This window comes from Saimiri boliviensis, chromosome 7 (assembly GCF_048565385.1).
Source record: "Saimiri boliviensis isolate mSaiBol1 chromosome 7, mSaiBol1.pri, whole genome shotgun sequence".
In the NCBI taxonomy this organism is placed as follows: domain Eukaryota; kingdom Metazoa; phylum Chordata; class Mammalia; order Primates; family Cebidae; genus Saimiri; species Saimiri boliviensis.
In genome coordinates, this window is record NC_133455.1 from 106270352 (window position 1) to 106298058 (window position 27707).

A 27707-nucleotide genomic window follows, 5' to 3' on the forward strand; every position below is an offset into this window, starting at 1 on the left:
CCAGCCGGTGCGGCTGTTTTGGCCCCCGCGGGGCTGATTCCGCCCGCGCGGCTGCTGTGACCACTCCCTGTTGCTGCCGTTCTCCGTACAAAAGCCACTGGTCTGGGAGCCCTCTTAGCTGGCGAGCAGAGCCTTGAGACGGCAGAATAGCCCATTCATCTGAAATAGCGAGCCAGGCCAGGAGATTCCTAGGCAAAAAATCCGCCAGGAGCCGGCGCCGCGGTTCGAGCCGACTCCGTGAGTCGCAGCACGGGAGATCCCGGCGCCTTTTCAACAAGCGACCAGAACGCCGGGTCCTTCAACTTAAAAGAAAAGACTCTGAGTCAGGGAGCCAGGTGATCAGGCTCGGTTGGTCCCACCCCTCCACCCCCAACAACAACGGAAACAAAAACAGTAATTGGAAACCCTCTGGGTTGAGCCCTTCAAACCAAGCACAGCTGAACCGGGACGGTCCGGCTCCGTGGGGGAGGGGCTTCCGCCATTACTGAGACTCTCCACCACTAAGGAGGCAGGCTGCCGTTGCCGAGGCAACCCGCCGTTGCCGAGGCAACCTGCCACAACAGAGAGAGTCCGCCATAAGAGAGGCGGGGCCACCATTGCCCAGACAGTTCTAACTACGCCCATATAAAAAGGACTACAGGGAAGAGCTCAGGGCAGCTGGGCGGAGCCCACAGCAGCTCAGCCGGACTTCAAACTATACTACAAGGCTACAGTAATCAAAACAGCATGGTACTGGTACCAAAACAGAGATATAGACCAATGGAACAGAACAGAGGCCTCACAGGAAATACAACATACCCACAACCATCTGATCTTCGACAAACCTGACAAAAACAAGCAATGGGGAAAGGACTCCCTGTTTAATAAATGGTGTTGGGAAAACTGGCTAGCCATGTGCAGAAAGCAGAAACAGGACCCCTTCCTGACACCTTACACCAAAATTAACTCCAGATGGATTAAAGACTTAAACATCAGACCTAATACCATAAAAACCTTAGAAGAAAATCTAGGCAAAACCATTCAGGACATAGGTGTAGGCAAGGACTTCATGACCAAAACGCCAAAAGCAATGGCAACAAAAGCCAAAATAGACAAATGGGACCTAATCAAACTCCACAGCTTCTGCACGGCAAAAGAAACAGTCAGTAGAGTGAATCGGCAACCAACAGAATGGGAAAAAATTTTTGCAGTCTACCCATCTGACAAGGGGCTGATATCCAGAATTTACAAAGAACTAAAGCAGATCTACAAGAAAAAAACAAACAAGCCCATTCAAAAATGGGCAAAGGATATGAACAGATACTTTACAAAAGAAGACATACAGGAGGCCAACAAACATATGAAAAAATGCTCATCATCACTGGTCATCAGAGAAATGCAAATCAAAACCACATTGAGATACCATCTCACACCAGTTAGAATGGCGATCATTAAAAAATCGGGAAACAACAGATGCTGGAGAGGATGTGGAGAAATAGGAACACTTTTACACTGTTGGTGGGAATGTAAATTAATTCAACCATTGTGGAAGACAGTGTGGCGATTCCTCAAGGACCTAAAAATAGAAATCCCATTTGACCCAGCAATCCCATTACTGGGTATATATCCAAAGGATTATAAATCATTCTACTACAAGGACACGTGCACACGAATGTTCATTGCAGCACTGTTTACAATAGCAAAGACCTGGAACCAACCCAAATGCCCAACGATGATAGACTGGATAGGGAAAATGTGGTACATATACACCATGGAATATTATGCAGCCATCAAAAACGATGAGTTCACGTCCTTTATAGGGACATGGATGAACCTGGAAACCATCATTCTCAGCAAACTGACACAAGAGCAGAAAATCAAACACCGTATATTCTCGCTCATAGGCGGGTGTTGAACAATGAGAACACATGGACACAGGGAGGGGAGCACTACACACTGGGGTCTGTTGGGGGGAAATGGGGGAGGGGCGGGGGGTGGGGAGGTGGGAAGAGATAGCATGGGGAGAAATGACAGATACAGGTGAGGGGACGGAAGGCAGCAAAGCACACTGCCATGTGTGTACCTATGCAACAATCTTGCATGTTCATCACATGTACCCCAAAACCTAAAATGCAATAAAAAAAAAAAAAAAAACATAAAAAGGGACAAAGTAGGTCAATAAAGATGATGATGTTATAATTCAGTAGGAAGATTTAACAATTATAATTGTATATGTACCCAACACCAGAGCACCCAATTACATAAAGAAAATATTATTATAGCTACAGAGAGAGCTAGACCCCAATATAATAATAGCTGTAAACTTCAATACCCCAGTTTTAGCACTGGGCAGATCACAGACAAAAAATCAACAAAGAAAAATCAGACTTCATCTGCAACACATACTACATGGGGTTAACATTTACAGAAACTTTAACTCAACGGTTATTATTGGAATACACATGGAATATCAATGGAATACACATTACTCTCATCAACACATAGAGGGTTCTCCAAGACAGAATACATGTAAGGCCATAAAACAGGTCTCAAAAATTTCTAAAAATTGAAACCATATCAAGTATCTTCTCAGAACACAATGGAATAAAACTAGAAATCAAAAACAACAGAAATTCTGGAAACTGCGCAAAATACATGGAAATTAAGCAATGTGTTCCACAGCAACCACTGGGTCAATATAGAAATTATGAAGAAATAGAAAGTTTTCTTTAAACAAATGAAAATGAAAGCACAACACCCCATAACCTATGGGATACCGTAAAAACAGTGCTAAGAGGGAAATGTATAGTATTTTCCTGTATCAAAAGCCTACATCTTAGCAGTGCTAAGAGGGAAATGTATAGTATTTCCCTACAACAAATGCCTACATCAAAATAGTAGAAATATTTCAAATAAACAATATAGCAATGCATCTCAAAAAACTGGAAAAGTGAGAACAAACAGAACCCAAATTTGTAAAAGAAAAGAAATGACAAAGATCAGAGCAGAAATAAACAAAACCGAGACTATCAAACAATACAAAGAATTAACAAAAATGAAATGTTGCCTTTTTAAAAAGATAAAATAAACTGCTATATAGAATAACAAAAAATAAAAGAGAGAAGACCAAATAAACAAAAATGAAGACAATATAACTGACACTACAGAAATACAAAGGATCATAAAAGACTATTATGAATGGCTGTATGTTAATAAATTTAAAAACTTAGAGGAATGGGTAAATTCCTGGACACAGACAAGCTACCAAGACAGAATCAGAAAGAAATAAAATACCTGAACAGATCAATAGCAAGTAACAAGACTGGATCAGAAATAAAAAGTCTCCCAACAAAGAAAAGCCAAAGACCAAATGGCTTTACTGCTTAATTACACCAAACTTACAGAGAAGAACTAACAAAAATTCTTCTGAAACTATTTCAAAAAATTGAAGCGGCAGAAATTCTTCCTAACTCATTCTACAAAGCTACCATTACCCTCATACCAAACCAGATAAGGACAAACAACCAACAACAAAACTAGAGGCCATGATCTCCGATTAACATAGACACAAAAGCAATCTCATCAAAATACTAGTAAACTGAATCTGACAACACATCAAAAAGTATTCTGTGATCGAGTGAGATTTGTTCTAGAGAGGCAAGGATGGTTCAATGTATGTGAATCAATAAATTTAATACATTGCATCAACAGAATCAAGGATAAAAACCATATAATCATTTCAATAGACCCCCCCAAGAAAAAGAATTTGATAAAAGTAAACATCCATTCATGATAAAAACTCAGCAAATTAATTATGACAACCCCACAGCATACATCATACTGAATGAAGAAAAGCTGAAAGCCTTCTCTCTAATAACTGGGACAAAACAAAAATGCCCACTTATACCACTATTATTCAGCATAGTATCGGAAGTCCTAGCCAAGGTAATGAAGCAAATGAAAGAAATAAAATGCATCCAAACTGAAAAAGAGGACATCAAATTGTACCTCTTTACAGATAATGTGATCTTATATATAGGAAAAACAAAAGACTGAACCAAAAACTCTTAGAACTGATACACGGATTCAGTAAATTTGCAGCATGCAAAATCAACATCCCAAAAAAAAAAAAAAAAAAAAAAAAAAAAAAAGTGGCATTTCTATGCAGCAATAACAAAGTCCTGAAAAAAGAAACAAACAAAAGCAATCCCAGTCACAATACACACACACACACACACACACACACACACACACACACACACACACAAAACCAATAAAATACATACAAATACATTTAACCAAAGAATAAATTTAACAAAGGAGGTGAAGGACTTTTACTACTAAAAACTACTAAACACTGATGAAAGAAATTCAAGATGACATGAACAAATGAGAAAAGATCCCATATACATGAATCAGAAGAACTAATACTGTTAAAATGATTATGTCACCTAAAGCAATCTACAATGTCAATGCAATCTCTGTCAAAATACCAATGATACTTTTCACAAACAAAGAAAAAAAAATCCTAAAATATATATGGAACTAAAAAAGACCCCAAATAAGTGAAAAGAATAAAGCTGGAGTCACACTATCTAACTTCAAAATATATAACAAAGCTATAGTAACCCAAACAACATAGTATTGGTATAAAAACAGACAGACCAATGGAACATAATAGAGAACTAAGAAATAAATCCACGTATTTATAGCCAGGTGAGTGTAAAGAATCACTGAGTGTATCACTCATTTCTGCATCTGCAATAACTTGTAAGGTATTCAGAACATTATGGGGTCAATAAATGCTACATAAAAAATGAATAAATACTTCAAAGCTAGTTAATGAAGATTTAGGAATGGCTCTCAATACATGTGTAGCATGTGTAGGTTTGCAGCAAGAAAAGAAAAAAAAATGGCTCTCAGATTTTCTGACTTCTAGGATAATATTTTTTCTCATGATATTTTGCTACTTCTAAATATTTACATTGGTCTTCAAGGAAAGTATCACATTCAATTACAGCCTAAAAATCAGGCTACAAGGAACTTAGAGTAATATAGTAAAACCTCATTAGCTAGGGTTTTAAGATCATAACTAGAATCACATGGGATTATTAATGTGCTGAGCTCAATCAATGGATGGCTTGAACCTAGACCCTCTGAGAGCCATAGCAGGAGTCCCCTGGGCTTAAGCTTGTGAGCTAGAAAGGATGCCATCAAGAACTCCATGTGTACAAAGGCATAAGCAATTTACCTGTGGGGATAAAAGAGCCAATCATAGGAAACAAGTCAGTGAAAACACCTTGGTTTTCAGAGAGAGGAATTATTTTGATTACACTGTGGCATTTCCTTCCTCAAACAAGAGTGCTCCTGGTTAAAGACCACAGTTAGTGGTACAGATAGGAAAGCAGCTTCAGTGTCTAGAGGAGAACAGTGAGTCCCAGCTGGAGCAAACATTAATTACATCAGGCACCATAACTCTCTCCGAAAACAAAACAATATCCCATAGAACAGGGGTCCCCAACCCTGGGACAGTGAACCAGTATCAGTCCCTGGTACCAGAACCGGCAGGAATGGCTACCAAATCTGGTTAACTGAACTCACAAGTATGTGTGAAACAGCCCAGATCTCTCCCAAGAGTACTTAAAAGATGGGAACTTTGATGGCACTGAAGTTCTGTGAGAGGTGGGGAACAGAGGCAGTGAATTAGGATTATTTCTGTTCATGTGACCCTATTTACAGCCGCAATGGTGGATAATTTGATTTATAAACATAAATGGAGAAAACTGGGCAAGAGTAAATTGGCCTTTTAAAAATTGTTCAGTGTTGGGTCTACATCCCCTAGATTTAGGAGACAGTGACCTGTCCAATCTTCTTTTATAGATGTTTCCCTTTCAAGCTATCATATGGCCAGAGAAAACTCCATGTAGGATCATGAAGCAAAAACAAAAAGACTATTGAATATAAAACCTTTTAGGAACTCAATGATTTGGATCCCACAGACATATACAATTCATGACCAAGAGATCTCAAGTATCAGCCTGTTACTTGGAGCAGTGTTGTGAGACAGAAGGAAGTAAAAATAACAGAAAACACCACCATAACACTGTAGATCTAACTGTCACTTGCCTTTTTTGATTTCTCATGCCCTCTCTTCAGAGGAAGAATTTCCCAGAGAGTTGCATTTATGTATTGAAATTGCAAAGTTACTTTCATGTCATTTCCATTTATATGTACGGATATTCAAAGGCATAAAAATGGCACAACTAAAAAGTAATCTGGTGGAAAATCACGTCAAATTTAGTCTAGGGTGTATTTTAGCTCCAAATCCCAACTCAAAACCCTAATATAAGTCAAATTCTCACAATTCAGTTTTAATTCTCTACACATTCATTGAGTATCTTCTATGTACAAAGGCACTTTATTGAATTTTCTGATGTCCCTATGGGGTAGAACCACAATGATGAGTGGATAGTATTAGGGATAGGCTTTGCCTCTTTATGACTTTGGGCTAAGCAGAAAGAACTGCATAGATTTGGATCAGGCTGCCAGCAGAAATATTCAGACATGAGCTGGTTATGCCATAGAGAATCAAACAAAGAGTGTCCCATTGGACCACATGGCCCTTCACATACCATCCCAAATTTATTAGAGTTAAGGGATAGACTCTGCCTTTAGAAAGCTTACAATCCAGGAAATAGATAATGATGATCATCATCACTGTCATCCAATTAGCTGCCTTCTACATTTGAAGCCAGCATTTCACAAGTAGCATTGTTTAAAAGCAGTATCTTGAATAGAGGTTCATGGTACCTTAAAAACAAAATATTACATGATCAAATAAGTTTCAAGATCACTATATTACCATAGTTCTTCCTAGCTGCCTCCTAAACACTCATAATGTACATTAGTTAATTATAAGCTCCAAGACACTTGCTTAAAAAAAAAAAAAAAAACTTCATTCATTTGTTCAACAAATATATAGGGGATAGGCACTCTGTTCTAGGTACTGTATTAGGTGATAATACAACAGAAAATAATATATATATATGATAATGTTATAAAGTGATGCATACTATATAACAGAAACATATACATTGTGCATTGAATAGGGAGCAACAGACTTTTTATTTTAAATGTAATGCTTATTTGTTCTGAGAACCTATTAATGCAGAATGCATTTGGGAATTTATATATGGTGATATGAATAATTTTCTGACTCTGACTTCTCCTCCCAACTTGAGAAGTTGATAGTGAAATTAAAAAGCCAGGGCACATTTACATAAATAACGACATGAGTTCTTATATCGTAAGTGCCAAAAAAACCCACACACATACACATACAAATCCTACAGAGACTGATATTCAGAGAAAGCTGGATGACTAAGAGTAGACATATCCAGGGAAAATATAATGATGTGGCAGGGCTTGAGGTGAATTTTGAAGAAATCTACTTTACTTATAATGTAGGACTTCATGTTATTTTGCTGCAGACAGAGCAAAAACATGAAATATTCCGGAACAATAATCCATTTAATTGGAGTTTGTGCAGGAAAACAATGTAAATACAATTATGGGAAAGGAGACACAATGTGAATGTATTTAAATGACCAACATATATGAGGGAGGGACCTTCTCTGTAGTGATATGAAGACATTAAACCATTTGGAAGAAAGGGGTATGGAGGAGGTTCAGATATATCTCATTGGAGTTGGTAAAATGGCATAATTGAGGAGTTGGTAAGAAGTACATTCAAGGTAAGAAGATCTTTTATAAATTAATAAAAGTCCAAGTCTTAAGTGGTTACTACATCTAAAGTAATCTTCCCAGTCTCAGTTTCTTCATATGGTACCTTCTTTGGTATCTGAAAGAATTCTATTAAGTTTTTGTTAATATATCTGCTAGCTATGTCCATTGGAATATAAGATTCAAGAAGATAGAGAGCTTGTCCACAACAAAGGCTGGCCCTGAATAAACAGCTGTTGAATGAATCAATGAACCTTTTTATGGCTTTTCCTTTATAAGGACAAAAATGAAAGTATCTTCATTCACAATGGTCTGATCTGAAGCTCAACATGGCAGAGTGAATTCACTGTCTTCTAGCACACTGCCTGAGAATTTACTTAGACATGGGCTTTTGTATGAATAGCAAACACAAGTCATCCTGGTGAAACAGTCTTACACAGTAAAGGAAAAATGGAGTGAGAATAAAGATGCCTGAACTCATCTACAGCCATACCACCCTGAATGCACCTGATCTTATCTGATCTCAGCTGCTAAGCAGGGTCAGGCCTGGTTAGCACTTGGATAGGAGACCACCTGGGAATACCCGGTGCTGTAGGCTTTAATTAAACAAAAAATATAAAAATAAATAAAAATATAAAAATTTTTTTTTAAAAGCCTGAATTCTGGACCTGCATTTATTACAAACCTGACAAGCATTTAGTCCCTCCAGACCTTAATTTCATCATTAAAAGATAATTTTCAAGTCACTACTTGCCATAAAACTTTGCAATTCCAACAAAGGGAACATGATTTATGTGGCTGCAGTGGTTTCTGCTCCTCCAGGATTTTGTAGCTATACAGTCATATTCTACCAAATTTGGAAAGCAAAAGTAAACTGTGTTTCTTATACCTGAACAGCTTCTCCAGCCCCAGGATAATTCGAGCTGGAGAATTATTTTAGAAACTAGCATTTATAAATTTATAAATTCCCTTTTATCCTATCTGAAAGCTGAGGCCAACTTTGTAATTATTCAGAATCATAGATTTTTAGATCTGAGAGGAACTTTAGAAATCATCTAACCCCAGTAATTTACAATGGAAGAAACAGAGGCACAGAGAAGCCAGAAACAAATTAAAGAAGTGGCAGGGATGGGATCATAAAGCTTTTGTGAGCCATATTAATTTGGACTTCATCTTATATAAAATGAGAAAGGTATTAAAAGATGATTAATTGAATCAGATCTGTGTTTTTGAAAGAATCCTCTAGCACAAGCTTATATAGTTAATGAGTGGCAGCCATAACAAGAACAACATTTCTAGACCCCAGGTTTAAAACGGTTTCTTTTGGTCTATGGACTCATCTCCAGACTAAGCTCAGAGGCTTAGTGAACACTCAGGCATGATGCTCCCTTTCCTGTGTTCTGTCATACCACCACGCTATGCCACATTATACCTTGAATGTCACTGATACTATTTTGTTTTCTAAAGTATAGTGTATTTCTAAAGCTACATTTATCTTGATTATATCCTGTAAAAAGATTATATTAGTATGGTAATAAACACTAATGTCTTCTTGCTCAACCAATAGAATCCTGAAGTCATGCAGCTCAAGTGCAAAGACTCCACACATTGAAAAATAATACAGATTGGTATGGGTTATTGCTAAGTCTTGACTCACCAGCTCTGAAATACTGGTTCGGCAAAGTTGGCAAAGATATTAATAAAATAATTCACAAGCCAGGATAAAGACTAAGTTGTAAGAAACACAATTCTGGAAAGAGATTTGAGAGTAACATTTGGAAACATAAGAATATTTTTTTAAATACAAAATTTGTAAGTTTAAGTAGGCTGCTCAGTGAAATACCCATAAAGAATAAATTTAAATATCATTTACAAATAAGCTAACATTGAAAGGAAATGTCGGCAATCATTTGTTTTAAAGTTAGTGGCATTAATGAATTTGTTCACCACATATTAATTTCTATGTATTAAAAGCTATATCCATCTAAAAGTATAACTGAAGGATAAGACTGAACCATATGATTTTCTTGACATCTCAAAATAATGGCCACACATTTGCTTCATTCATTTTGTAATTTCATTCATTGTAAATTGTATGGTACATTCCTCAAGAAGAGTGAAAGCTCTGGCATTATATCAGATTTCTTGCTACTTTTAATAGACTACATAATTCTTAACCACTACCAAAGCAGTCTACCACTACCAAGGCAGTACATCACTACTGAGTCAGTACACCACTATCGAGGCAGTCCACCATTACCAAGGCAGTCCACCATTACCAAGGCAGTCATTACCAAGGCAATCTGCCATTACTGAGGCAGTCCGCCATTACTTAGGCAGACCAACATTACCAAGGCAGTTGTAACTATACCTCTGTAAACAAAACTGCAAGGAAGTTCACACAGCAGCTGAGTAGAGCCCACAGCAGCTCAGCAACGCCTCTGCTGGCAGACTGTAACTAGGCTACTTCCTTGCTGGGCAGGGCATCTCTGAAAAAAGGCAGCAGCACCTCAGGAACTTATAAATAAGGCCCCACCTTCCCAGGACAGAGCACCTGGGGAAAAAGGCATTTGTGAATTCCACTGCAGCAGACTTACACTTACCTGCCCAGCAACTCTGAACAGAACAATGGAGCTCACAGCTCAGCACTTGAGCTCCTATAAGGGACAGACTGTCTCCTCAAGCAGTTCCCTGACTCTTGTATATCCAAAGAGACACCTCATAAAGGAGAGCTCGGGCTGACCTCTGGTGGGTATCCTTCTGGGACGAAGATAACAGAAGAAGAAACTGGCAGCAACCCTTACTGTTCTGCAGCTGCCACAGGTAATCCCCAGGAAAGCAGCATCTGGAGTGGACCTCCAGCAGTCCTACAGCAGAGGCCTGAGTGTTAGAAGGAAAACTAAAAAACAAAAAGAAATAACTTCAACATCAAAAAAAGGATGTCCACTTAGAGACCCCATCTGAAAGTCACCAACTACAAAGACCACAGGTAGATAAATCCACCAACATGGGAAGAAATCAATGCAGAAAGGATGAAAACACCAAAACCCAGAATGCCTCTCCTCCTCCAAGGGATCACAACTCCTCACCAGCAAAGGAACAAAGCTGAATGGAGAATGAGTCTGATGAACTGACAGAAACATGCTTCAAAAGGTAAGTAATAAACTTCTCTGAGCTAAAAGAACATGTTCTAACCTAATGCAAAGAAACTAAGAACCTTGAAAAAAGGTTTGACAAAATGCTAACGAGAATAAACAGCTTAGAGAATAATATAAATTGACTTAATGGAGCTGAAAAACACAACACAAGAACTTCAAAAAGTATACACAAGTTTAAATAGCCAAATCGACCAAGCAGAAGAAAGAATATCAAAGATTGAAGATCAACTCAATAAAATAAAACAAGAAGGCAAAATTAGAGAAAAAAGAGTGAAAAGAAATGAACAAAGTCTCCAAGAAATATGGGATTATGTAAAAAGACCTAACCACATTTGATAGGTGTACCTGAATGTGACAGAGAGAATGAACCCAAGCGGGAAAACATTCTTCAGGATATTATCCAGGAGAATTTCCTCAACCTAGCAAGGCAAGCCAATATTCAAATGCAGGAAATACAGAGAACATCAGAAAGATATTCCTCAAGAAGAGCAACCCCAAGGCACATAATTGTCAGTTTCACCAGGGTTGAAGTGAAGAAAAAATGCTAAGGGCAGCCAGAGAGAAAGGTCAGATTACCCACAAAGGGAAACCCATCAGACTCACAGCAGATCTCTCAGCAGAAACCCTACAAGCGAGAAGAGAGGGGGCCAATATTCAACATCCTTAAAGGAAAGAACTTTCAACCTAGAATTTAATATCTAGCCAAACTAGGCTTCATAAGCGAAAGAGAAATAAAATCCCTTGTGAACAAGCAATTGCTGAGTTTTTATCACCACCAGGCCTGCTTTACAAGAGCTCCTGAAAGAAGCACTAACCATAGAAAGGAACAACTGGTACCAGCCACTCCAAAAACATACCAAATGGTAAACAGCATCAACACAATGAAAAAATTGTGTCAACTAATGGGCAAAACAACCAGCTAGCATCAAAATGGCAGGATCAAATTCACACATAACAATATTAACCTTAAATGTAAATGGACGGAATGCCCCAATCAAAATACATAGACTGGCAAATTGGATAAAAAGTCAAAACCTATTGGTGTGCTGTATCCAGGAAACCCGTCTCACATGCAAGGATACGCATAGGAGTGTATCCCTTTATTTATCAAAATAAAGGGATGGAGGAAGATCTACCAAGCAAATGGAGAATAAAAAAAAAGCAGGAGTTGCAATCCTAGTCTCTGATAAAATAGACTTTAACCCAACAAAGATCAAGAGAGACAAAGAAGGGCATTACATAATGGTAAAAGGATCAATGTAACAAGAAGAGCTAATGACCCTAAATATATATGCACTGAATACAGCAGTACCCAGATACATAAAGCAAGTTCCTAATGACCTAAAAAAAGACTTAGACTCCCACACATTAATAGTGGAAGACTTTAACACTTCACTGTCAATATTAGACAGATCAATGAGACAGAAAATTAACAAGGACATCCAGGACTTGAACTCAGATCTGGACCAAGTAAACCTAATAGACATATACAGAACTCTCCACCCCAAATCCAAAAATATACATTGTTTGCAGTACCACATTGTACCTACTCTAAAATGGACCACATAATTGGAAGCAAATCACTCCTCAGCAAATGGAAAAGAACAGAAATCACAACAAATAGTCTCTCAGACCACAGTGCAATCAAATAAGAACTCAGGATTAAGAAACTAACTCAGAACCACACAACTTCATGGAAATGGAACAACTGGCTCTTGAATGTTGACTGGATAAACAACGAAATGAAGGCAGAAATAAAGATGTTCTTAGAAACCAATGAGAACAAAGACACAACATACCAGAATCTCTGGGACACATTTGAAGCAGTGTCTAGAGCAGGCGTCCCCAAACTTTTTACACAGGGCGCCAGTTCACTGTCCCTCAGACCGTTGGAGGGCCACCACATACTGTGCTCCTCTCACTGACCACCAATGAAAGAGGTGTCGCTTCCTGAAGTGCGGTGGGGGGCCGGATAAATGTCCTCAGAAGGCCGCATGCAGCCCGTGGGCCGTAGTTTGGGGACGCCTGGTCTAGAGGAAAACTAATAGTAATAAATGCCCACATGAGAAGCAAGAAAAGATCTAAAATCGACACCCTATCATCAAAATTGAAAGAGCTAGAGGAGCAAGATCAAAAAAATTCAAAAGCTAGCAGAAGACAAGAAATAACGAAGATCAGAGCAGAACTGAAGGAGATAGAGACATAAAAAAAACCCTTCAAAAAATCAATAAATCCAGGAGCTGATTTTTGGAAAAGATCAACAAAATAGACCACTAGACAGATTAACAAAAAAGAAAAGAGAGAAAAATCACATAGATGCAATAAAAAACAATAAAGGGGATATCACCACTGATTCCACAGAGATACAAACTACCATCAGGGATTATACAAACAACTCTATGCACATAAACCAGTAAATCTGGAAGAAATGGATAAACTCGTGGACACTTGCACCCTCCCAAGCCTAAACCAGGAAGAGTTGAAAGCCTGAATAGACCAATAACAAGGGCTACAGTTGAGGCAGCAATTAATAGCCTACAGACCAAAAAAAGCCCAGATCCAGATGGGTTCACAGCTGAATTCCACCAGACATACAAAAAGGAGCTGGTACCACTCCTTTTCAAACTATTCCAAACAACCCCACAAGAGGGAATCCTTCCCAAATCATTCTATGAGACCAACTTCATCCTGATACCAAAACCCGGCAGAGACTCAATAAGAAAAGAAAACTTCAGGCCAATATCCATGAGGAACATAGATGTAAAAATCTTCAATAAAATACTGGCAAACCAATTGCAACAGCACATCAAAAAGCTTATCCATCATGATCAAGCAGGCTTCATCCCAGGGATGCAAGCCTGGTTCAACATATGCAAGTCTATAAACATAATCCACCACAAAAACAGAACCAAAAACAAAAACCACCTGATTATCTCAATAGATGCAGAGAAGGCCTTTGACAAAATTCAACAGCCCCTTATGCTAAAAACCCTCAATAAACAAGGTATTGATAGAATGTATCTCAAAATAATAAAAGCTGTTTATGACAAACTCATGGCCAATATCAAACTGAATGGGCAAACCTGAAAGCATTCCCTTTCAAATCTCTTACAAGACAAGGATGCTCTCTCTCACCACTCCTACTGTAGTATTGGAAGTTCTAGCCAGAGCAATCAGGGAAGAAATAGAACTAATGGATATTCAATCAGGAAAGGAAGAAATCAAATTATCTCTATTGGCAGATGACATGACTGTATATTTAGAAGACCCACTGTCTCAGCCCAAAATCTCCTGAAACTGATAAGCAACTTCTGCAAAGTCTCAGTATACAAAATCAATGTGCAGAAATCACAAGCATTCCTATACACTAATAACAGACTTAAAGAGAGACAAATCAAGAACGAATTGTCATTCACAATTGCTACAAAGATAATAAAATACCTAGGAATACAACTAACAAAGGATGTAAAGTACCTCTTCAAGGAGAACTACAAACAACTGCTCAAGGAAACAAGAGGACACAAACAGATGGAAAAACATTCCATGTTCATGGTTAGGAAGAATCAATATCGTGAAAATGGCCATACTGCCCAAAGTAATTTATAGATTCAACACTTTCCCCATCAAGCTACCTATGACCCTCTTCACAGAATGGGGGAAAAAAACCACCTTAAACTTCATGTGGAACCAAAAAAGTGCCTGCATAGCCAAGACAATCCTAAGCAAAAAGAACAAAGCCAGAGACATCGACTTCAAACTATATTACAAGGCTACAGTAATCAAAACAGCATGGTACTGGTACCGAAACAGAGATATAGACTAATGGAACAGAACAGAGACCTTGGAGGCAATGCCACACATCTAAAACCATCTGATCTTTGACAAATCTGACAATACCAAGCAATGGGGAAAGGATTCCCTGTTTAATAAATGGTGTTGGGAAAACTGGCTAGCCATGTGCAGAAAGCAGAAACTGGACCCCTTCCCAACACCTTACATTAAAATTAACTCTAAATGCATTAAAGACTTAAACCCTAGAAGAAAACCTAGGCAATACCATTCAGGACATAGGCATAGGCAAGGACTTCATGACTAAAACACGAAAAGCATTGGCAACAAAAGCCAAAATAGACAAATGGGATCTAATTAAACTCCAGAGTGTCTGTAGAGCAAAAGAAACAATCATTAGAGCGAAGTGGCAACCAACAGAATGGGAAAAAGTTTTTGCAATCTACCCATCTGACAAAGGGCTAATACCCAGAATCTATAAAGAACTAAAACAGATTTACAAGAAAAAAAACAAACAAACCCATTCAAAAGCGGGTGAAGGACACAAACAGACACTTTTCAAAAGAAGATATATAAGAGGTCAACAAACATAGGAAAAAATGCTCATCATCCCTGGTCATTAGAGAAATGCAAATCAAAACCGCATTGAGATATCATTTCTTGCCAGTTAGAATGGCAATCATTAAAAAATCTGGCCACAACAGATGCTGGAGAGGATGTGGAGAAATAAGAACACTTTTACACTGTTGGTGGGAGTATAAATTAGTTCAACTGTTGTGGAAGACAGTGTAGCAATTCCTCAAGGACCTAGAAATAGAAATTCCATTTGACCCAGCAATCCCATTACTGGGTATATATCCAAAGGATTATACATTGTTCTACTATACAGGCACATGCAAAGACGTATGTTCATTGCGGCACTGTTTACAATAGCAAAGATCTGGAACCAACCCAAATGCCCATTGATGATAGACTGGACAAGGAAAATGTGACACATATACACCATGGAATACTACTCAGCCACAAAACACGATGAGTTCATGTTTTTTGTAGAGATACACATGAATCTGGAAACCATTATTCTCAGCAAACTGACACAAGAACAGAAAATCAAACACTGCATGTTCTTACTCAGAGGTGGGTGTTGAACATTGAGAACACATGGACACGGAGGGGAGCATCACACACTGGGTTCTGTTTTGGGGTCGGAATAAGAGAGGGACAGCAGGGGGTAGGGAGGCTGGGGAAGGATAACATGGGGAGAAATGCCAGATATAGGTGACGGGGGGATAGAGGCAGGAAACCATACTGCCATGTATGTACCTATGCAACAATCCTGCATGTTCTGCACATGTACTCCAGAACCCAAAGTGCAATAAAATCTATAACATTATATATTATATAATATATATGTTATATATTAAGTATATATATTATATATTTGTATTATAATATATTTAATATATAACATAAATATATATCTTATATATTAAATATATTATATATAACATATATATTAAATATATTAAATATATATGTAAAATATATATATTTAAAAAATAATATATAATTCTTAACTTTGGTATTCCTGAATTAAAAAAGAGACATGCACTAGAAAAATCTGAGACATAGTTGAGAGTGCATCATAAATAACATTCATGGAGAAAAATGAGAGAATGTGGAATATTAAGGAGTCGGGGAACAAAGGCATGTGTAGGTTTGTCCACTGAATAGCTGCTGGCTTCCTACTATGTCCAAGGTACTATAATAACTTAGATACAAACGGCATAGCCTGAATGAAACAGATGGAGTATCTGTCTTTGCAGAGCTTAGGATCTGAGAAAAGAGACAACTAGTAACTTTTAAAAATGGAATGAGAGTTTGAGAAGGATAGTTCCATCTGGATAACAAAATGAGGGCTCCAAACCTAGTCTTATGAATAAGGAGAACTTGACATCTAAGCAGAGGACTGAAGGAGAAGTAGTTAGCCAGGTGGACTGTGCTAAACGACCATTTCAAACAAGGAGACTCTATGCAAATGTTGAGAATTAAAAGAATTTGATACGTTTGAAAGATAGCAAAGTATTCAATACTCCTAATGAAGTAAGCAGGAGTGAGTTTGTGGGGAGGTCTTACACACTATATGAGAGTTTGACATTATCCTACTATCAATGGTAATCACTGAAGTTTTAAAAATTTTCCTAAAATATGTCTTATGTACACATGCTGTAAAACTTAAAAGATGCACTAGTGTGTACCATGAAAGTAAATCTGAGTCACAGTCACTCAGTTTTCCCACTACTAATCCCTGAGACAACCACTGGCAGCAATTTCTTGTGGAATTTCCAGACATATTCTATGCCTATATAAGCATACACATAGGGATATATGTGTTTGTGCTTTTCTTCTGAAGGGTGTTCAGCAGGGACCCTGAGATGTTATCATTGCTAAACAATACATTTGTAAAAGCAGGGCAGAAGATAAATTAAAGAAGAGTAAAACTTGAAGCTAGGAGAAAGCTTACTTAATAAATAGTTTCAGTTCTTGTGACTATGACAGCAGAACATGAAAGGAGTGAGGCAGGTTTTTAAAATGCGTGGGTTCTAAAATGGCTTGACTCTGGGACTGACTGGATGCCTGAAGATTAGTGAGGGATGCTCTCAAAGGTAATACTCTTCTTTTTTAACTGAGCAACTGGGTGGGTCCACAGTACAGGGAACTGCAGGACTGCAATTGAGTTACAGAGAAGCACAGTTTTAGATAGGTTACATTTGAGGTGCTTGTGAGATATCCAAATAAAAATGTCCTGGAGGCAGTGAGATAAGTGGGTCTAGAGCTTACTCAGGAAACAGCACTGAGCTAGAGATCAACATTTGGCAGTCATAAACACAGAGAATGTAATTAAAGTCATGGTGTTAGACACAGGTAGAGGATGTAGAATGAGGAAAAAGCAATTAAAATGGAGATCCAGGGAACTTGAACATTTAAGTGGCAAGTAGAGAAAGCAGATGAAGAAAAATTGCTCAGAGAGACAGCAGCAAAATGACAGTAGTGGTGGAGAAAGACAAATGCCAAAACACTAGGCAGTCATCACCTTTTGAACACACCTACATTTTGAAAAATCTTTGTTTCTTCAAGAAGGGAAACTCAAATTTTTGGTGTCCTCAGAAACTAGTGACCTAGTACTACCAAATGGGAGCACTCATGCCAAAATTCAATCCAGAAGAAAACCATAACCTTGCAGGTTGCAAAATTTAGCAAGTACAATAGAGAAGGCTTATCAGCATTTAGCATGATCGCCATGGCATTCACTTCTGGAGTCCAGTCCTGCATGCCATCAGTGAATGTTCACAACATTTATGTGAGCTGTGGTGTTGACACCAAGAGGTAGAGGTAGTGGGATTTGTACCAAGAGGTAATAGGTATTGTCTTGGCTGAACATCATCGTAACCTATCCTCCAGTCCTCCCACATACATTGTGAGCTATCTAACGTCCTCCAACGTATTCTTTTTCTGCTTAAATTGTCAGAGTGGATTCTGCTGTTTGCAATTCCAAACCCTGATCAATACAGTGTAGTATCATGAAGACAAGGTACATAAGTATTGGAAGAAGGGAGAGATCGATAGAACTAATTGCTGCCTAGAAGTCAAGCAAGATACAGACAAAGTTGTTTGATTTAATAATAGAGAAGTTATCAGTGACCTTGGTGAAAGCAGTACAGAGGGGATATAGGATGAAAAGTCTAAACTGAAGTAGGTTAATGAGAATGTCTGAGATGAAGAAGTGAAGAAGTGAAGACAATGAGAAAAAAATCATTACATTAAATAAAATAAAATAAATAAATAAATAAATAAATAAATAAAAATAGTCCAAAAGAAAAAAAAAAAAAAAAAAAAAAAAGAGATCCAGCCATAAAGGGGAAAGGGGGTAATACATAAATTGAAAGGGATGTAGAGTTAAGGGAGATATTAAGCATAATTAAATCCTGACGGGAAAGAGCAAACAGAGAGAAAGAAATTGAAAACTGAGTTTGAACATATAATGGATGAAGCAAATTTTCTCTGAAAACAGGAAGAGATGAAATTTAGTACTCATATAGACCTATTATTCCCAGGAGGAGAGGTTTCTATTCCACTGAAACTAGGGAGAAGGAAGAAAGAGAAGTAAAGCATGCTGGTTTATGAAACAAGAGGATGAAGAAGTTACTGTCTGTTTCTGTTCCACTGGTAAAAAAGTTATCTGCTGAGAATAAGAGAACTGGTGGAGTCAAAGGCTTCAGGGAAGGTGAAGGTTTACAATGATCATTGTAGGAAATGAGAGTAAACTCTGCTGGAATGCACGGTAAAATTACCAAGCAGAGTATAGGACTCAGCCAGAGTTGGTAAACATGAACATAAAGCTGTGTGAATCCACTACCTGACATTTTTATAAGACTTTGCTTTGTACCATGCATGTTCATATGCCTTGAATGTTTACTCTCACAATCATCCTGTGACCTGGAGAGAATAGTTAGTAACCCCTTTTCATAGCCACGGAATCTTTGTGAAGTTAAGAAGTTTCCCAATGTCTGTTTTAAGTTAGTGTCTGGCAAATCTAGCATAGAATCACTAATTACTAGCCACTGTTCTTCTACAATCTGGTCCCTATCTTCGTGGTTTAATATACTAACGTTCCTGGATATGAGCCTCCTGTTATGGAAAAGCTCCAGAACCTGTCTTCCCCTTTCCCTTTGCTTACTCTTCTCTGCCAATCTAAATTTGATTTTCATCTCAAGGCCCAGATGAAGTCTCAATTCCTACATGGTACCTTCCCTAACCTTTTTGGCCACAGGGATTCCATCTGTCTCTACTTCTGCACTTATTGTCTGTGCTTATTCTTGGCTAGTTAGTAGGTATCTTGGCTGAATCTGACTTGCTTGAAATCAAAGAACAGATAGTCTCATTTGAATGATTGTCTTGTCATGCTGGATTTGAAAATTCATCAAGTTGAATCACAGCATTCTTTCCAAGAATGTGGATTATTTTTAAATATTAGATACTAATTCAGTAAATATATATTTATTTTGCCAGAAAGCATGAATTGCAGTCATAAAAATTATCCAAATTGCTACCCATCCAGAGTTACGCAATTAACCTAAACATTACGTCAGTGCTTTCATGAAAGATATGGAGCCACTCCAATTTCCAATTGCTTGCTTGTACATAAATCACTGACTGAATTGCATTGCTAGTTTTGACAATCTTAATCAATGTTTAATGTTGATTAGGAAGCAGGGGCCTTACAACAACTCAGAATACACAAAAATATATGTTCTGCAATTGAAGTCCCATTTTTCCACCACCACGTTTCCATTTGAAGATAGGAACAATTTTTTAAAAATCTATTTGGAAATACATTCTTCATATTAAAGAAAAATTACTTGGAGGACATTTAAAAATGTAATTATAGTTGTTTTTTGAATTTAAAGTAAAAATGAAAATCAACTGTATTATTAAAATCCCAGGTATCTATTTTTACATCACACCAATGAATAAGACATGCAATTTAGAAAGATAATGTCCTTGCCTCTTCACCAATGCTTCACATTCATTAAAGGCAGCACCAATTTCCTGTCTCTTATATCAAAACACATGGGGCTCTGTTTTCTGTGGAATAATAATTGGCTCAAATAAGCCAGGTCTTTCTCCATCACATAATTCAAATATCTCCCTGTGCTCTCTGACATTCATTTAACTTGTACCTACCTGCTTCCCCCAGTTTGTAGTTATTGTTGTCTCCAAAAAATGTACTCTTATTTCTATTCATTATACTAATAATGAAGTTAACATTTACTACAATATCTGTTGCTTTGACAATGCCATTTCATTTCTTTCCCCACAGCCTCACGTTTTCACAACAGATCCCAAATGTAGTCTCAGCACTATTTAATCAAAGTTAGATCCCAAATGTAATCTCAGCAATATTTAATCAAAGTAGATTTATTTGGGCAATTCTTATATATTTCTAGTTATAATGTTTTCCTGCCATTAACCAGGCCCAAGCTTTCACTTCCTATCTCAAAGCCCTTTTTTTTTTTTTTTTCGGATGTCTTGGATGTACGTGATAATCTTATTTTCTATTGGAGTTTGTTCTTTTTGAAAGCTAATGAAAAGAGGAAGATAATGTAAAAGGAATGCTAACAGTTGTGTTTCATTCCAAGAAAGCGATTGTTAATTGACTTCAGTGCTTTCAAAAAATATAACCAGAACATGTGACTTGGATTTCTTAGAAGAAAAGATAAAGCTGGTATTTATAATTTAATCTCTCTGCATACCTGATCTTAAACTTAATGAAGTTGCAAAAAACCTTTTTATATCAATTAGATTTTTAGAAGTTGTTAATCATGTGATGTCTTCTTCAAATGGATTCCTTTCCAGGGAGGCAATTTATTATTTTTAATAATTGCATTTCTCTAATGAAAAAAATCATAATAAATGGCTCCATCACATAAGATACCTGCAACTGATTTGTTCAAAATGAATTGCTTAATTCTAAGCAGACAATGTCTCTCTAACATTAATAAATAACTACATGTAATGTAATTATCAAGTATTTTAACTTGCTATTTATTTACAGAAAAATAACGTAAATTCCCATAGTTATATTTAAAGACTTGTCATATAATTTTCAAAATGAGAACAGATTATACATACTCTATATTGAAGAACTGGTTAGAATATTATTCAGACTAGAAAAAAATTGGCATAAAGTAGTTTGGTTCTGGCAATAACCCATAACTTAGTTATGAAGTAGCTACAGATGTCATTATAATTGGCTTTAAATATCATTATACAGACTCTGAGTCCTGTTGTCTTTAGTTTCTAGTAAGTTAATTATATTTTTATTCCAAAAATAAAATCATATTGCATGAATTAACTGATACACTGACAGTAATAAATATATCTTAAATATACAAGTTTAATGAGAAACGTTTAGTGACTTATTTTTCTGGAAGATATTTTTAATCTTATTTAATCTCTGCTTCCTTAACAACCCCATGAGACAAATTCTCCCCATTTTAATAGATGAGGAGACCAAGGCTCTGAGATGTTAAACGATTTGCACAAGTTCCCACAGTTAGTAAATAGCAGAGGTAAGAATTCAAGTCTTCTTGGGCAATGTTCTTTCCATACATCAGCACTGCTCTTGTTTGTCAAAGATAGACAGATTTTGATTTGAACCATACAAACCCTTCATATTCATCTGTCTATTAAATCTCCAAATTTTGTCTGGCATGCATTTTTCAAAAATAATTATAGTTGGCTGCACATATAAATATGCAAAGTGTGTATTCACATACTAGAATGACTATGTACAAAGAATGTGCCTAAAATAAATTGTTTGTTCTGATTTACTTTTCAGTATCCACACAACTGACTAGCAAAAGAGTAACAATTATAAAATGCCTGTTTAACATTGGTGGGTTGTAAATATTTCCATTATACTACAGAGAAATCCAAAGGTAAGCAATCTGTTAAAAACAGTGGGCCAAACAAAACTCAAAGTCATACCAGACATTCAACAATGTTACAGGCTATGGATACAAATTTTCCTGGCTGCTAATAAATCGGAGATTGCCCTTCAAGGTCTCCCCAATTACTTCTGAGTGCACTCTCCTGTTCCTATGAGTTCAGGAATAAATCAACAACATACATACTACCACTTCCCACTGCCCTGCCCCTGGCCATCCTCTGGGCTTTTTCCATGTATTCTGAGTCTCTGCCAAAGCTAGTACATATTCCTATGTGCTTATTCTGTCCCCTCAAAAGGAGCTCCCATCCACAAAGCTATTGTAGAAAACTCTTTGGCTACTACCCAGCATATTTAGACTTCAGATGCATATTCAGAAAGACTCAAAAATGAAAAAAAGGTCAGGTGTGGTGGCTTGCACCTGTAATCCCAGCACTTTGGGAGACTGAGGCAGGTGGATCGCCTGGGGTCAGGAGTTCGAGACCTGTCTGGCCAACATAGTGAAAACCTGTCTCTACTAAAAACACAAAAAATTAGCTGGCTGTGGTGGCATATGCCTGGAATCCCGGCTACTCGGGAGGCTGAGGAAGGAGAAGCACTTGAACCTGGGAGGTGGAGGTTGTGGTGAGCCGAGATCGTGCCATTGCACTCCAGCTGGGGCAACAAGAGCCAGACTGGGTATCAGAAAAAAAAAAAAAAAAAAAAAAAAAAGAAAAAAGAAAAAAAGAAAGAAAGAAAAGAAAAAGAAAAAAAAGTTTTTATACCTAATTTTGTTTTGTTCTTTAGGCCACAGGTCCTCAGTGCCGTTGTTTCTGTACAAATATAAGAGTTTTTCCTCTTCCCTATCATATTATATCTCTCTTACCATAGAGTGTTGAAACCAACCCACAGGGCCAGGCAATCCTTATATCCCATACATAAGTCTCTTTTCACCCTTGGCATAAGCCCTGAAGAGAATCAAATAATAACAATAAATACTTGGAGGTAGGAGTCATATCCATATACAACCACGCTTCTTTCCTTTATTTAGTTTAAACCAATTATTCTCACCTGAGAACAATTTTGCTCTTCAGAGGAAATTTGGCAATGTCTGCCAACATTTTTGGTTATCATAACTAGGAATGTGGGCTGGCACAGGTGTGCTACTGGCATCTAGTGAGTAGAGACCAGAGATGCTGCTAAACATCCTACAATGCACAGAACAGCCTCAAACAACAAAGAATTATCTGGTATAAAATGTCAACAGTGTGAGGTTGAGAAACCCTGGTTAAAATAAAAAACACTCTGATACACAGGAATATATGACCAGTAATTGAATAATCCATCTTTCTAGGCAGGAGCATATAAACTAAAGACTCAAAAATAATTTTTAAAAATCCATCCTTAGACATCAATGTAAAACTAGCCTAAAAATACTCCTTTTCCAACTTTAATCTGCACAAGAATCACCCGGGAAGCTTGTAAAAATTTGAGACCCAGCATTGACCTACTCAAGGAGAATTAAGGTTGTGTCCAGTAATGTGTATTATTCACAAGATCTTCAGGTGGTTTTGATGCAGCCTGAACCACATTCTGAGATACAATCTTAGAAAACCAAATCTTACATTGATGAAAATAAACTGAGAACATAAACATTAAAATTCCTCTCCAGTTGAGCATATGGCTGAAAAGAATTGGATAGCTACCAAATTATTAAGATGATAAATTAATAAACTCTACACCCAAAACCTGCTCTCTTCAAATTTTGTATGCATAGGAATCACCTAGAGATCTTGTTAACATGCAGATTCTGATTCAGAAGGACTGAGATAAAGTATAAGATTCTGCATTTTTAACAAGCTCCTAGATGGTGGCCCATGTTGCTGGTCCTTGGACCACATGTTGAGCACTGAGGTCTTGAAAAAAAAAACTGCCAAAAGAGTATAGAAACAGGATTACTCATTTTTAACAAAACACAAAACCATCAATCACAATTCTCATTTCCATCTGTATCTGGGCAGAGGTTTTAGAATGTCACCTCTGCTAGAAAGTCAACTCCATGAGAGCAGGGGTTCAGCAGGAGGGTCTTGCTCATATCTTTATGAGCAGATAGTATGTGCTTAACAAATACTGTGAATAAATGGATATTGAATAAAGATTCTCTATATTATATCTGATGATAGAAGCTAATCATAAATCAAATTCCCAAGAAGAACCTGTAGATCCACCTCAGGAAAAAAATGTGCTTGTTCTTAGTGCTATGTAACATATAGCTATATAGCTACATCACTAATTGATGATTTAAATTATTTCTTCTCTATATAGCATCCAAGGCAATCATGATCTTTAATAGAGTTAATTATGGGTTTTTTTTTTAGGTAAGTCACTACCTTGAGGAGGGAAAAATCAGTGGACCATGGAAGTCACACAACTAAGGTATGTTGTTTCAAAACAAGAATACAGGCCTTGCGTTATTGCACTTCACTTCACTGCCTTTTACAGATAATGTGCTTTTTATGAACTGAAGGTTTGTGACAACCCTACACTCACCAAGTCTGCCAGCACCATTTTTCCAACAGCAAGTGCTTGCTTTGTGTCTGCATGTCATGTTTTGGTAATTCCCCCCAAATTTCAAAATTCTTCATTACTATTATGTCTGTTGGGGTTATCCATGAATAATGATCTTGATTTTACTATTCTAATTCTCCTAGGGCACTAAGAACAGTGTCCATCGATACCTGTGTCTTTTCTGATTACTCTACTGACTGGCCATTCCCATCTCACTCCCTTTCCTCAGGCCACCCTATTCCCTGGGACACAACAATATTTAAATTAGGCCAATTAATCAGTTTTCAAGTGAGAAGAGTTGCACATCTCTCATTGTAAATCAAAAGGGAGAAATTATGATGCTTAGTGAGGAAGGCATGTTGAAAGTCAAAACAGGCCAAAAGCTAGGCCTCTTGAGCCAGTTAGCCAAGTTGTAAATGCAAAGGAAGAAATAAAAAAGTGTTACTGTACAGAACAAATGAATGACAGAAAGTGAAATGGTCTTATTGATGACATGGAGAAAGTCTGAGTGGCCTGGATGGAAGACAAAATCAACCACAACATTCTCTTGAGCCAAAGCCTAATAAAGAACAAGGCCCTAACTCTTCAATTCTACGGTAAGAGAGGTGAGGAAGCTGCAGAAGAAAAGTTTAAAGCTAGCAGGGGTTGTTTCACTATGTTTAAGGAAAGAAGCCATCTCTATGGGAGAAACGTGGAAGGTGAACCAGCAAGCTCTGATGTATAAACTGCAGCAAGTTATTCAGAAGATCTATCTAAGACCATTGGCCAAGTTAGCTACACTAAACATCAGATTTTTCAATCAAGACAAAATGGCCTTCTATTAGGAAAAAAATACCATATAGCACTTTTACAGTTAGAGAGAGAAGTTAATGCCCGGCTTCATAGTTTCCAAGGAGAGGCTGACTCTCTTGCTAGGGGCTAGTGCAGTTCTGATAACTTTAAGTGGAAGCCACTGCTCATTGAATATTTCAAATATCCTAGGGCCCTTAAGAATTATGCTAAATCTACTCTGCATGTGCTCTATAAATGTAACAGTGAAGCCCAGATGACAGCCGCACCTCTGTTTTACCATGTTTTACTAAAGATTTAAGGCCCACACTGTTCAGAAAAAAAGATTCCTTTCAAATTATTGTGGCCCATTGACAGTGTAACTAGTCAACCAAGAGCTCTGATGGCAATACACTGGGAGATTAATGTTCTCATGGCTGCTAACACTACATCCATTCTACAGCTCATGAATCAAGAAGTCATTTAGACTTTCTAGTCTTATTATTTAAGAAATGTATTTCTTAAGAATATAGCTGCCATAGATAATGATTCTTCTCATGAATCTGGGAAAAGTAAGTTGAAAACCTTCTGGAAGATTCACCATTCTAGATGACACTAAGTAAATCTGTGATTCATGGGAAGAGGTCAAGATAACAACACTAACAGGAGTTTGGAAGAAGTTGATTCCAGCTCTCCTGGATGACTTTGAGTGGTTCAAGACTTCAGTAGAGGGGGTAACTGTAGATGTAGTGGAAATGGTAAGAGCACTAGAATTAGAAATGAAGCCTGAAGATGTGAATGAATTGTTGTGATCTCATGTTAAAATTTGAACAGATGAGAAATTCCTTCTTAGGGATAAGCAAAGAAAGTAGTTTTTTGAAATGAAATCTACTCCTGGTAAAGATGCTGTGAGCATTGTTGAAATGACAACAAAGAATTTAGAATATTACAAAAACTCAGTTGATAAAGCAGCGACAGGGTTTAAGAGGATTGATTATAATTTTGAAAAAAGTTCTCCTGTAGGTAGATAAGATGCTATCAAATAGCATTGCACGCTACAGAGAAATCTCTCATGAAAGGAAGAGTCAATCAATTGACAAACTTTATTGTTATCTTATTTTAAGAAATGTCCACAGCCATCCTAACTTTCAGCTACTATCTCCTTGATCAGTCAACAGCCATCAACATCGAAGCAACACCCTCCACCAGTAAAAAGATTATGACTCTCTGAAGGCTCAAATCATTGTTAGCATTTTTTACAATAAAATATTTTGAAATTAAGATATGTACATTTTAAAGCTATAATGACATTGCACACGTAATAGACTGTAAATTAACTTTTATACGCACTGGAAGACACAATAATCTATGTGACTTGCTTTATTGCAATTATTAGCTTTATTGCAGTAGTCTGGAAACAAACCAGCAACACCTCCAAGGTATGCTTGTATATGGATAGCATTGATGTTTCTTCAATTTGCTTTGCATGAGAAATCATGTCTAAGAAGAAATTTAGAAAGGTTTCATCTTTATCAGGTTTGATTTATAAATTTCAAAATTCTCTCCTATCAAAGGAGAGCTTTGCCTAACATTTTAAAATGTCCTTTTCTCATGTTTGAATATCTTAACGGTGTTCAAGTCTAGAAATGAATGGAAATTGTTTTGAGTCTGAGAAAGTTGAAGTATAGCAGAAAATGATGAATGAGCCCAGATAAATAGCTAATGCAAGTTCAAATTTAGCTAGGTCACTTAGTAGGGATTTTTAGAACTTCCCTAACAAAATTATTTAATTGAAGAAGGAATGATTCGCATGAAAAAAGAAATCCATTAATTCCTCGGCATTGTAAATATGTTACACAGATGTTCCTCAAAGCCTACAAATAGTTTAATGTTTCCATATATCATATTAATCTTGAAAGCTGTTTTATGTAGAAACTTTTTCACTTGACTGAATGGAAAGATGATGCCATTAAAAGGTCAAGTCATGACATTTGGAAAGATCAGAAATGCTTTTGCTCTTTTCTGTCTCTCTTTCTCTCTTTTAAATTTTACCTGTGATGGTTAATTTTATGTGACAACTTGATAGGCCAAGGGGTAACCAGATATTTGGTCAAACATTATTTTGAGTGTGTCTGTGAGGGTGTTTCTGGATGAAATTAACATTTCAATTTGTAGACTGAGTAAAGCAGATTGGCCTCCCACCCAGTGTGGAC

At 37.2% G+C, this 27707-nt stretch overlaps 1 protein-coding gene and 1 pseudogene across 4 annotated transcripts in view; one reads left to right on the forward strand and one right to left on the reverse strand.

The window, feature by feature from the left end:
- The window catches only part of NELL2 (neural EGFL like 2), a 449663-nt gene that overhangs the window by 180708 nt on the left and 241248 nt on the right, over positions 1-27707 (reverse strand). The gene's annotated exons all lie outside the window — the stretch shown is intronic.
- On the forward strand, positions 8202-8320 carry LOC120360785 (5S ribosomal RNA; annotated as a pseudogene).